General features: G+C 34.2%; 1 protein-coding gene across 1 annotated transcript in view; it reads right to left on the bottom strand.

The window, feature by feature from the left end:
* Positions 1–14,424, bottom strand: part of LOC124367320 (cytochrome P450 306a1) — an 88,824-nt gene extending 74,400 nt beyond the window's left edge. The window contains exon 1 of the mRNA XM_046824049.1: positions 14,338–14,424. The gene's annotated coding sequence lies outside the window, so the exon portion shown is untranslated. The remainder of the gene's footprint in view (positions 1–14,337) is intronic.

The raw sequence follows: 14,424 nt of genomic DNA, 5'->3' as shown, positions 1-14,424 counted from the left end.
TTCTTTGTAAGGAAATTAATCGAGGCTACATACATTAAACTAACAGACCAACAAATCAGTCAACCACAGTCGAGATTAGTCCGTTTTGGTTGCCAATTCTGAAAAATAAATTAAAAAGAAAACAAAAAGTATCAAACAGATTAGATATTTGTAATATATAAATGCGGATTCAAAGTATAGTTTTAAGGAGTTCATATAGCATGAACCAATAATAATAAAAAAATTAAATAAATAAAAAAGCCTACTCCTGCTCCCTCTCCTGTCCCATCTTGTTTCTGCCATGACGATTGCCATTTACTATTGACCTCTGGTCAGTCGTAGTTGGTTGGTCAGCGAATGCAAACCTATTGCGAACTGTTTTATGTAGTTCAGTTTTAATAATTTTAATTAGTGTTTTGTTTTGTTTTTTACCAAGCGCATGTTTTAGAGTTAGCGAACATGGTGGTTGTGATCCCTGACTTACGCGTGTCACAACGCTCTGGTATGATTTATTTATTTTAACCTAGTCTGTAATTATGTGTTAGGTTAGTTATTTACTTGAAGAAGAGATCAGATTGCAGATCTTGAAACGTAGTGTTACTGATTTGTTTTCTCACTGGACTATCGCAAATGTCCGGAAAAGCTTCTGTTTCCTTCACAACTTGTACTTGTGTCCTATAAACGTACTCGATTCTTATGACTACAGCTGAATGTTTCATCTTCCTAATAACTGTCTATGTACGGAGACATTTATTCATAACGATGGCCGCAATTCGTAACTGACAAAACCGAATTTAAAGAATGGCATAATAAATCAAAAGGAATATTTTTAATATATGTAATACAATTAGATAACTCAAAAAAGACATTTTATGTTTACTTTGATTAATTTTTACCAATCAACTATTCCGAGATAGATATTATTGTAACGCAAATATTTTCAAGTTAATAGTGTATCAATTCTGTAGCAAATTACGTATACTACGGTGCAGGTATGTGTATGTTTTTACATACATACATTTTAGTAATATAAAACAGTATCATGAAAAACAAATAAACCCAAAGTAGATATACCCAGTTTCTTCAATTAAAAAGTGATTATTGTATATTTATCAATAATTCTAGACTAGTTCTGGAATGGTGACACTGTCTTCAATCATTTAATTGTAATACGTCATAGTTAAAGGAAAATTTTTAGAAACACCGTCTGTCTCAGTTATCACTATCAGTTGGCTGCCTGTGCCATTTGGTCATTTGCATTATTGGCAGTGTCCTTGTTTGTTTATTTGGGTTTTGTAACTGGACTTTTTAAACGACTTTCATAATTTATTGATTCAACTAGTTGTTAATGAAGATAAACCAATATCAAAGGTCTTATCTATTAATAAATCAGACCAAAATGCTAAATTGCATTACATTCATCACTGATTTCAACACGCTCTTATGTAAGGTCTATAACATAGTTTCATTTGCATAGTTATCCGGAACGAAATCTTTTTAGAGTGCAAACTCTTGTTGGACCTCTGCTGCCACATAGATAGTGAATTCGTAATACAAATCCTAAGAGGAGTCTATATAATATTAGTTCTTTTAACGAAAACCTGGATTTTTTAACAAAATTAAACAGCCTAAACTATATCTTGAAAAATAAAATCTTATCGGTGTTCGATTATCCAAATAAGGATAATTGGATTAAAATTTGGTTAGTCAATATCTATCTAGGCTTGTTTACAAACGTTCGTAATTAACGTTAATGCTCAGTTTAATTCACACACACATATATACACAATGCGATAACATATTTTAGACATTTAGGAATAAAAGAGACCCTAAAACAATAAAAAGCTACAATGTTTCAAATATCTAAGAATTTAGTATTAATCTCTTTTTTCGTTTTACACAACTAGTTTTAAAGCTTTCAAAAACAAATTTACGACACAATAGTACACGATTTTTGTAAAAATATATTTTATTAGATTAGTAGGCCTAATTATTGCAATAAACCCAATATACATGATTGTTGCTATTTAGTAGACAAAATGAAGTCAGTTGTTTAATTACTTGCAATGAACGTTCTTCTTGTAATTAAATAAATCAAATATTTAGCATAGTGTGTTAACCAAAAGTTAATTAAAAATTACAATGGAATATTCAGTACTTAAGAGAGCGCAGTACCCCTCGAGGATCTTGAGTTTAGTCCCATATGTCCAATGTTAATTTCAAAACGTCGTCCTGGCCTTATTTTTTAGTGGATTCGTGCGATTTTTTAATCATGTTACTCGATAAAGCACTGTCTAGGGTGTCCAGTGATTACTTTTCCAAAAAAAACAACACTGAAAATGTATTAAATACAAGAAAATCAAGGGTGTATATTATAGATTGGCATTGGGTGTTCTCGATTCAGACTTAGGAGCGCTCTAGTAGCGAAGGCATGAATTATTGGCGGCGCTTTCACATGAAGTGGTCGCTATGCGCTAATGACAGCATGTACAGTATCCTATATAACTCAGCTGTCACAAAATTTATTATTATTAATATTATTTAATTTTACATAATATTGTGGTGTAATTTATAAAGAAAACAAGAATTTTAATAAATAATTCGGTCTTCCGTAACATTCAAGTTACAACAATACAAGGGAAAATTAGTAAGTGAAAGGTTACGATTTGTGTTTAGAAGCGATGAAGTAGCGTACATTGCACTCGGCTCTCGACTGGGAGTTGTGGCGCGCTCCTGTAATCCAGCTACTTGGAGGTCGGGTGTTGTGGATGGTTTGAGGCGGGGAGTTCTGGGCTCAGTCCTCTCACGTTGACTGGACGTCCGCACTAAGCTCGCCATCAACATGGGCGCACTGGGGGAGCCCGGGGTGTCCAGGTTGGCTAAGGAGGGGCGAACCGGGCCAGGGGGGAAACTCAGCAGCCAAAAGTCCCCGTGGTGTGCAGTAGTGGGATAGCGACCGGGAGTGGGAGCTGGGTTTCAGCCCCGCCAATACAATCAGACCAACATCTTTTTGCCACTTTTTTATTGTTATTTATATTTAAAATGCTGTACTTTACCATTTTATGCGTACCATACACGTTTATTGTGTTGTATTTATTAGGGGCTAAAACACCAATATAAAAAAAAATGTTAATACCGATAACGCTACCGTCACACTGACTTTATAGTGTATTTATTTTTAATTAGTATAGATCGAGTAATACAAAATTAATTAGGGGATTTAATATAATATTGACATACAATTGTTATCCGTTGATCAAATTTACTATATTTATCTCTGCTTTTGAAAATCTTGGAATTGTACCAAATACCTTGTGCATAAAAATTTAAACTATTAAATATATGTGAAATCTGTTTGGAAGAATCCTTAATAGAAAAATACATTTATTAAATAAGGCTTTTGATCGTTATACGCAGTACACTAAAAACGGCAGTTTTTGTCCACCTTCATTAATACGATTAGACTACATTTTGATAAATTGTCTACGAATTTTTTTGGGAACAATAGCGTACAATAGTAGAATTAAATTATAACAAGGAAGAGTATTTAAATCGAATCAAATAATTCCTGTACTCCGATTAATTAAAATGTACAAACACTACAGTCTGAGATTGCATGGGGTTTATAGTTTATTCAAACTATTGTACGATGAAAAATATGCGAGAACTGGACTCTAAGGCTATATGTATAAGAAACCAACTTGACTTTCTTCATTAAAAAGGAAAAGATGAAAAACGTCCATTGAAGAAACCAGTAAGAAATAAATTAGTTCGTAGAAGACGACACGTGTAGATTGTTACAGTAGCGGTGGTGGATGACGACCTGCAGGACTGACGTGACGTCATTCATTCATGCCGATTTATGAATCATCAGTCACACGAAAAACGTATTGGAATTGTACTTTTATACAACTATGTGTACAGCAGCCACCAGAAGGATAATTATCGAACCGCAGAAGAGCCTATTTTAATTCTAACGGTAATACTGATAAAGCCCGTCTTTACGGCCTAATATTTCGTTGCCCCCCCCCCCACCATACAAACATGCTACCCCTGGTTATACCCCTTTCAGCCCATTTGTAAGTCCAGCCCTTGTGATAATACTCGTTTATTCTCATACCCGATTGAAAATATTTCAACTGAATTCCGTCATGCATCAGTAGACCTTCCTTCTATGGTCATTTCATTTATCCTTGAGCCAGTCCTTTGCGATGGATGTCTAGATTGCATTTTAGGTTAAGAAATGTGCCCTGACTAATAATTTTGCCCAGGGCCCATCGACGCTCTGTCTGCCACTGCATCTGAGTCTGACATTCCTGAGCCGGTTATTCAGAAATGTGACTCATCCACATTTGCAGTAACCGCATATCAGTGTTCAAGTATGGTGAATGAATACACAGATCAAGTTTAGTAAATGCCTTGACCTTGAATTCTCAATCTACAAATTGGCTTGAAAATGCAGCTAATAAATTATATAAATTTACATTTCTTGTGAAGCGAGCTTGATTTATTTGTAGTAGATTATACGGATCCAGACTAAATTATGTCACTTCGAATCTTACGTACCCCCCCCCCCTTTCCCCTAGGACTCGACTACAAGCAGAACTCTCGGAAACAAGCTTCAAAAACAGCCCTGAGACTGAAGCAAGCAACACTTCAGGATAAAGAGGCCTTATTAAAAACAACCTGAGTACTTACAGTTCGTCTCACAGTTATCTTTCGATACTTTTTTCAAATTCTGTACAACTAAATCTGCATACTAGGCCTAGCCATCAAAAAATTTAAACTACAGAAGTGCTTATGAAGGGAATACGTGCAATTTCCGGGAAACTCGAAAATTTGGACCAACAAATGGATCTATCATAGGAAACATTTACCCTGGAACGTTTAGACTTCAAATAGAATGACATTGTCGCCACAAAACTCAATAGAAGAACAAGACTACCACAGTATGATAAGTTGAAAAGGGAAGTCGAATCATCTTACGTCCATCAACTCCAACCAACAAAGGAACTTCCATCCACGAAAGAAATTTCGTCTACACTGTCTCGATTGTCATAAACGTGTCTATTCCAGATAAAGATGGCATACGTAAGGTGACTTCAGAGCAAAAACCTGCATAGCATTATTTTACTTAGGACATGAAGATGAGGAAACCCCTCTAGCACTTTGTCTGAAGAGGATCTTTGTGCTGTTCCGAAGGTGACAGGATAATCAGGATGGCTGGGGGCCGGAGCCGCCTCCAGTAGAGATCCCTTTAGGAGGGATAACAGACCCTCTCTCGTCACCTTAGGAGGAGGGAAGGTAAGTCTGTTCCAGCATCTTCCAGTAAAATCAAGCAGGAAAGACCGGGGAAGATAGCAATCGCTCATGTTAAAGCTTGAACAAAATCTTTAATATTGAATGAGACCTATCGACCTATAGACCTATAGACCTATAGATCTATCGACCAGCCATTTACCCAACATCTCAACATTTGCTGTTATTGATGTGGACACCCTATAAAAACCTTTACGCTACTTCGGAGTGACTGGATATTCTGGATGGGTAGGGTTGTTGATAGTGGCCTCATGTAGAGATCCATGAGGAAGAATTTAGGGCACTTATCTCAAGTCATGTCCCCTCGGAAGAAAGGGAAGCCAGCTCTGAACCAGCCTCTCGAGTCAAAGTAGGTTGTAGGTGGCACACCCTTATATCTAGGCTAGGAAGAACCTTTGACTCTTACGGAACTAATCCCACCAACTCCAAGAGTCATCTCCCGCAGTAGACTAGACCTATCGAATTACCTTGCACCCCATAATCTCGTCATTTTCAGTTAGTGATATACCACTCCTGGACAACAATTAGGATGCCCAGATTTAAATGAAACGTCGCCTTTTGCTATATCCAGTAAGGGTTCTTCTAGCAGGTATAATCCAACCAGAAGTGAACCCTCCCGGAGTAACTGTAAAAAAATTGGTCAAGATCTGTATAACAAGTCCAAAGTTCCTCTTGGATCTCGATGCTAAACTATATTAGTGTTCAAATATCAGATTGGAAATTGATGAGTTTACAAATACAGTAACATTAATGATGTGCCTTACATCAACTTACTTATCTAATTTGTCCCTTGAAAAGCGAAGGATTAGGTTCTTAGAACAAAAGTAAAATATCATTTCTTACTAGGCTCAGGGGTATGTGGTTAATTTTAAATTATCTTAGAGCAAATTCAAATACTGAATGCAAGTCTAAATGATCTTGGAGATATTGATATTACCAACTATATTAATATCTAAAGCGGCCTATAGACGGTCAATAATATTGTGCAAACATTTGGTTTCCGCAATAACTTGAATCTTTTGCAGGCAATATTGAGGAGTGTGCAAATTTTGCTCAACCACAAGCATGGACAGCTGCGGTATATTGTGCAACCTCCTGGGAATGCTGTGTAGACTTCTCTTACTGCTCATTCGCGCTAGAGTCTCATGAGTGCATTGACGTTGTGAAGTCATATTGTGTGATACCGAACTGTGTTGTGTTTTAATTGCTGTGGCAGCAAGCATAAAAAGGAAAACGAAGACAAGGAAAGGAAGGAAATGAGCTCAACAGTGGTTTATCGATCGGGAAAAGTACGCACGAAAAGCTACTCAATGAACTGGAAATCTTGAACCTGACTTATGGATGAATGGAGAATGAAGTATTCGATGCTTCTTCGCTTTGGTCATTCCCCAAATCCAAAAATGGACACTGCCATGCGCGATGCTATTCCTGAAAGTCAACGTTTGTCCATAACCCTACAGTACCTCACGACAGTAAAAATAGCTTTGAAGACCTCAAGTTTTCAACTCAGTCAATAGGACATCGTTACCTGAACTGTGAATCCCACAAACTGACTGATATTGCCCAATACTGGCAACAGACGGCACAATATATTTATATTGTTTTTCGTCAATCACGCAATACATTGCACAATCTTTCAATATCGTCTACACACCATCAGTACTATTGCTCGACCAGTATATTGCGCAATAATATTGACCGTCTATGGCGGCCTTAACGTTAAATTCTTCCGGTTCACATCAGGAGGGAACATCGCTAGCACAATTAACTTCTTATATTTCAGCATCGCTATAGAGAGTCATCTTCAGTAAGCTGATGTCAACTGATTGATCACAGAGAGAACAGCAGTTGTTTTACTCTAGTCAGTCTGGCACGAAAAAATATGCCATCTTGCAAAAGGGCAGATAATTGTGAAAGTTTTATATAAGCTTGTGTTAGAATAAAGAGGAAAATTCCAAGTTTCCAAGTTTCGACCTTCATAGATGACGCGCCCTGCATGTTTGGGGAAAATCACGAAATTTCAATATTTATCACTGCTATTTTATTTTATAGCGTTAAACCCTGTATTTTAGCGAAACTGTTGTAATTTCTTTCATAAACGCTCTACACTGTAATGGTAAATTGATTATTATAGGTTTAACAATACAAGATAAATTTAAAAGACTAACAAATTTAGTTTAGCGTGTTTTCGATCAATGAGTTTTGTATACTGTCGATAAGTTCAGTTCCATGTTTCATTTATAGAGAGAGTGATTTGTCACAATCTATAAGGTGAGTTTAAGAAAATGTTGTATATAGTGTTTACATGGAAAAGTAAACTCCAACTATTTTTATGATTATAACCAATTAAAAATTCTTATACGAATACTTATCGTGATAAATTGACATAAAATGGAGTGAACGTAAACAAATCCAGTCTCATTATCTCGTTGAGATAATTAATTACGTAATTACAACTATTAGCCTATCTTGTACACTGCACCTGACGGTTGGTTCCGTAAAGTTAAAAATATGACCTGTGAAACATTTATCATACGTTAATTTTTAACCTTTTCGATACCATTCCAGTTCAACTTGGCCAACACTAGTGCGGCTGACAATCGATTTCTTTATCGATATCTCGAAATATAGATTGTAAATTGTCTTATAAACAACTGGTTGGAAGTATAGTAGCTCCAAATTTCTATTAAATAGTTTTATAAATCAATAAGAATGCAGGTTTCGGACACAGTAAAAATTCCTTGGCGTTACTTTTGACAAGCAGTTAACCTTCTTGAACCATGTTCAAAATATCAATCGTGGTATAATGAATAGGTTAAGAGTGTTGTTTAGGTTTAAGGGGTTACTCCAGGAGGAAGTAAAACTTAAGATTGTCAAAGCTGTGGTTTTCCCAGTTATTGTTTATTCTCTTCCTGTATTTGGGGGAAGATTGACCCTTGAGGGTACGGTCCTGATTGATAGGTTACAGAACTCTGCTGTAAGATTTGTGTACGGCCTGAGAAAATTTGATCGCGTTAGCCAGTATCGCCGTACAGCAAGGATCCTTCCGATAAAGTGCATTTTCAAACTTAAGGTGGCTTGCCTTGTTCACAAGGTGTTGCTGACGGGAAAGCCCTCTTACCTCAGGGGGATGCTACAGACCCGGGCTGAGATTAGGGACTGTCACACTCGGCAGGACGCCATGCTGGAGGTGCCCAGGGTCAGGCTGGAGATGGGGAGGAATGGATTTAGATACTTTGGCCCCCAGATATACAACAGCGTCCCTCACAGTCTAAAGGCTTTATGGATATTTCCTCGTTTAAAAACAATCTCAGGCTGGCTTTGGAGGAGGAGTGTTTCACCCCTAAATAGGTGTTTAATGTAATGTATTATCGGTTTGATTAGTTTTATTTTGTATTTCTCGGATGATGATAGATAGATTTGTATGTGCCTTTTTTTCCTTTGGGGCGGCCTACTGCCATGCACTTAAGCCTCAAGGGCCTTTTGCGCAGGAAACACCATGATACCAGTCTACAACTTCAGCAGTTCAACAAACCGTATCAAGTCCTCCTGGGAAAACTCACCACCCCTGTTCATACCAAAGATGGCATGCCGCTCTCTTGCTATTGCAGGGCAATCAAAGAGCAGTTGATTGAAAATATATGACTTGAGTTATTTTGAAAAACAACAATGTAATGTTGAAAATCACTTCAAATAAAGACGTTATTATTATTATTATTATTATTATTATTAATGTCATTGCAACTGTAAATAAAAACAAGTCATTTTACTGTGGAAGTATATTACTACCGAAACTATTTTAGCATTGTAGGCTAATTCCTTGAGTTTTGCGCCTGGACTATAAATACTGATAATAATTGGAGTAAATGTAGCATAAATACCATTTAGGGTTTCCTTATCAAACCTGCTCACTACAGAGTTAGAAAATAATCGTTTTGCTTTTTGCATTTTATTTCTTTATTTGATTTATTAGGTCAATGATTCTTGGCAAACTCTTTTGAAACTAAAATTGTTTAGAAAATAAATTAGAAAATCCTTACACTACTTACTAATCGGACATATTTGTAATTTTTTGAACCTGAACTTTTATTAAATTGTGAAAACTGAACATTTTAATATTATAACTAATTTCTTATGAGGCAGTGATAAAAGTTAAATTTGTACAATTTAAATTTGTAAATATACTCCAATTTGTAAAAAAATAGACAATAAAATGTATAGCAACAAAGATTGATATACGTTCACGTACCAAAACCATATTACTTACTATAAATGTAGCTTTCAGAATTCGTTGTTTATTTGTAATCTAAAATATGTTGCTCAACAACATTAAACATTATTTATCGGTTATTTAATATTTAATACTTATGATGAAATCGAATTTTTTTGAGACATAATACATTAATTTATAGGTGGCAAGTACCAAATTAATTTGCACGCTAACATTTGTTTCGTAATGTAGTGTATCAGTTCATGGGCGAAAATAAGGAGAAGCTCAGGGGGCTAGAGCCCCCCCCCGCGAAATTTTGAATTACAAAGATAAAAATAGAACTTAGAACTTTGTTTTAAGCTAGAAACAATCTATACAAGTTCTTAAAAGGTCTTACTGCTCAAAAACTTCAAGGGGAAGATTCCTGAGCTCTTGTTTTAGGAGGGCATTTGCCCTAAACCATCCAGTGTAGGCTATCAGTTCCCCAAAATAAATGTTTTATATTTAATGTTCTGTTTTACTATATCTCGAAAACGAACAGACGTAATTAATTACTTGAAATTATTCATGAAGCTTCATGTCTGTATGAGGAACACTGAGTTCGACTATGTTTTTTATCACTCAATGGGATTTGGCTGAGCGTTAGCGAATATTTGTATATTGGTCTTGTGGGTTTCTATGATAGAAACGAGAAAATGACAGAATAAATAATATTGAAAAAAAACAGTATGCTCATAAGAGATTTTAACATCTACACGTGTATCCTAATTATTCCAACTTCTACATCCAACACCATATTGTGGTGACTTGGGTGTAGACTTTTATTATTTAAACACTGATATGAAACCCAATTTAATAAACTAAAAAAAATGAAAGTATCACGTGGAGTGGTTCATTGATAAAGATTTCATCTGTAGACTTGAAATTTTGCACGACACTTCAATTCAACACTTGCAAGAATGGATTCTATGATGTCGCATATCCAACTGTAGAATTTGGCTGAGCGTCGGTAAAGCGTGTCACTCAGTGCTGACACAGTTTATCTATTGTCCGTCGGGGATGTAAAAATTTCTTATCCGTATGAGTGTCTGTCGTTCTCTCAGTCAATAATGAAACGAGCTAGAGACTTGAAATTTTGCATTAAATTTCAGCGAACTTCAGCCTGTTACGTGACACTTGAAATGGTGAACTCCTCGTTATAATATTATTGTCAACGCTATCTTTGAGTTCGGCTAGAGTACAACGCCACAGACCTTATACTACGAGCAGGGACGTAGCTAGCGAGGGAGTCCAAGGGGTCCGGACCCCCCAATTTTCAATTTTTTTCAATACATTTCTTGTAAACGATTATTATTATTTAAATAATTCAGTATTACTGACATGTACTGCTGAAAGATCGTTCTCAACATAGAAACAGGTCAAAAACCCTTAAGGAGCAAATTGGGATCTTACTTTCTGTCCACTACGGAAAAATATAAGTTGTCTTGACCCTCCCGCAATTTTTTTCTGGATACGTTCTTGTGTTATATATTGTTTTCACTCTTGAAACATTAATTTGAAATCACTCTAATCCCCTAACTAAGCGTTTTTAAAGCCTAAGTCATTTGACTTTTCTTGTTTTTAGTACTAAAATCTGTAATATGTGGCACCTTTTTTTTTTTTTTTTTTTTTTTTTTTTTTTACTAAATCTAACTATATATACCAATTCAATGCATGTGCAGATGTTTCAAACTCTGTACACAAACTTTATGATATTGTTCCATGGAGCAAGAGGAGCATAAACTAAATGCAACCAATGTTATATGTTTCTATCTGTAAGTGCTTTTATTTGTAAAATATGTTTTACAAACTAGTCAAAACCCATTAACCAAACTGTAATAAAAAGCTTTATGTCGATAGGACCTATCAATAAGAGTTTGGCCCGAATCTACAAAATTGCAGCCATTTAAAATATTTAGAGTTAATAGCTTTAAAAAATTGCTTATTTTACACGAAAATAAAAAATAATTCTATGTAAAAAATATTAAAAACAAATTAAATAATAGTTTAAATGTTGATATGTTGTTTAAATCGAATTACAAAGTAGTCTACTGTACTTGAAACCATTGTAAGCCAATTTAAACATTCGAAATAATTTGTTACGTTATTGCAATGTTGTACTTATTGTAAAGAAATTTGATACCGGACATGCATGGTCAAATAAAACTTGCAATAAGTCAGTTGCATGTTATTTGATTGTAACGTTTAAAGTGTATTTTGAGTAGTTCATACATTTTCTACAAGTTTGTTGTCACTATTTGTAAAATTATTAATCGTTTTAGATATTTTAGTTTAAATAAGTTATTTCAAGTAGTGCCGTTTTAAAACTTAATTTACCCACATACGGGGTGTTTGGTAAAAGTGTTTCAATACTTTGGGATTTTGTTCCACAAATAAAAATTAGCAAAAAAGTTCATATGAAGGCATGTCTTAAAACCTTTAGTTTTCCGTCTATCTGTCTATATGTGTTTTTTTATAAACAAAATTATATCTTTTGAACCAGTTAAGATAAAGTTTTAAAACTTGAGAATTGTAATTGTAACTTTGGTAGTTTTTTTTCTAACACAATATTAACAAAATCTTTTTACCCGTTTTAAAATGGCGGACGTTAATCGATTTTGAGTTTTTTTATGGAATAATTTAAACGTCCGCCATTTTGAAACGGGTTAAAAGGATTTTATTTTCAAAAAGGTTTACCAAAGATTAATACAATTCTCATGTTTCATAACTTTATCGTAACTGGTTCAAAAGATATATATATATATATATATTAATCTTCATTAAGAATTCTTCAATTATTTTAATAAACTTTTTCTATATTTTTTCTATATTTTCTATATTCTATATATATATATATATATATATATATATATATATATATATATATAGGCCTATATCTTTTTGTGATTCAAGGTTTATTGAAATTAAATAAGACTATTGCCATTTATACAGTTTAATGTAAATAAAAGTCGTTTGACAGGTATTTGGTCTTCCAATCATATGTTAGTTTGCTTATTTAAACGCATATGTGACAGATACGGCCAAATACAAAATAATTGAATCGGAAAAAGTAAGCGCTCTGTGGTGAATTGGTTAGCACATTCACCCGGCAAGTGAGAGATCCGGGTTCGATTCCTGGCGGAGCAAGTACTTTTTGTGATTCAATGTTTATTGAAATTATATATATATATATATATATCTTTAAAATAAATATCTATATTTAAATCAAAAACACATACAGACAGATAGACGGAAAACTAAAGGTTTTAGGATATACCTTCATATGAAATTTGCTCATTTTTATGTGTAGAACAAAATTCCAAAATACTGGAACACTTTCACTGAACACCCTGTATACTGCCAATATAAAGATTTTACTTAAGGTTTTGTTTAAAGTTGGTTGATTAGTTTTAAAAATATGATTTTTAAATAACAAAAAAAAAAAACCACGTAAAACAGACATACAGACGGTAGGCTAAACAAAAATAGATAGACCATTGGTTTCATTTAGTTACTGGCTTTTCTTGGTTCATAGCATAATAATCAAAAGTTTTACATTTTGAAACACCCTGTATAAAACAGGTTTTATGCATTTATGTTATTTAATAGCAAATTTTGATTACAGGCACATTTTTCTGTATTGCGTGGGAGAAATATAGGGATGAGGTAAAATTCGCTTCTAATAAAATAAAAAACAATCATCAAATCAACTAACATTTTTCAAAACTGCATACTCGTACAATCCTGTGTCTTGTCCACTTCAATCAAAAGTCTTAAAAATGCACAATAAAGTAATAATTTCAATATTTCAACTAAAACCAGTAGTCGTACTAGTTTTAAAAAAAGGATTTTTGAAATTTTCCAAAAAAGACCCTTCTCTCCATACTTTGATGACTCAGATATTGGCATAAAATACCCCCACCCCCCCCCCAAGAAAACAGTCTCTTAACCCGCAAATGTTTTTTTTTAAAGACTACCATTTAATGCAAATTTATTTTACTACAGATCTAATGCCTTCACTAATAAGCAAGTTGAGGTCATTTCTTTATCATTAAACTGTAATAGCTACTTTGATAAATTAGGTGAATTTTTGCAAGAATTGTGTAACACTCAGATACTGAATGCTACCAGCTCGTAAACTTCATTACTGTATTAATGTAGAAAATTACAAAAAATAACAACTTCCTTATTTTACATTTTATTATTTCACTAATTACAAAATTAAGCATGATATTTAAGACGTAAAAACGTACGTGAGGGTTAGATATTTTTGTATTAACATGCTTAGTGTTTATTGGTTCATGATAAAGCATTAGGCTATCAGTAATATGGGCTGTGCGTAACTAAACAATCCATAGATAATAATGTAACAATTCGAGACGAATACCAGATTTAACTTAAATCATGTCACATCCAGGTCAGCGCAGGGCGTCGTATAATCTCTGTCCTGAATTAGCTTTCAAAAACATTGCCATCTTAGTATATACTAACCTCAAAATTTAAATTTGTTTTCAGTCCCTCATTTACATCTACACTTTTAAAATACTAAGTGTAGCCTACTAAAACAGATTGAAATGTATTGTACCAGATTATTTTTAAATTATCAGAGTTGTTTAGTTTGTTAATAAACTAACCAATTAATTTCTTATCTCTAGTGGCCTTATCACTATTTTGGTTTGTTATAATAAACTAACACTGGGTAATTGTTCAATCGGGAGATATTTTCAAACTTAACCACAGTAAATAACGAACAGAGTACTAAAATAATATGAAATGCTAGGAATACTTACGGAATAAAACAAAAGAGCGATACCGGCTGCGTGAACTGAGACTGACCACTACTTGAGACTTGGCAACACTGCGTACCGCACAGAGGC

Source organism: Homalodisca vitripennis, chromosome 8 (genome assembly GCF_021130785.1).
Source record: "Homalodisca vitripennis isolate AUS2020 chromosome 8, UT_GWSS_2.1, whole genome shotgun sequence".
Lineage (NCBI taxonomy): Eukaryota > Metazoa > Arthropoda > Insecta > Hemiptera > Cicadellidae > Homalodisca > Homalodisca vitripennis.
The sequence above is the reverse complement of the archived record's forward strand: the minus strand, read 5'-3'. Positions and strand labels throughout refer to the sequence as shown.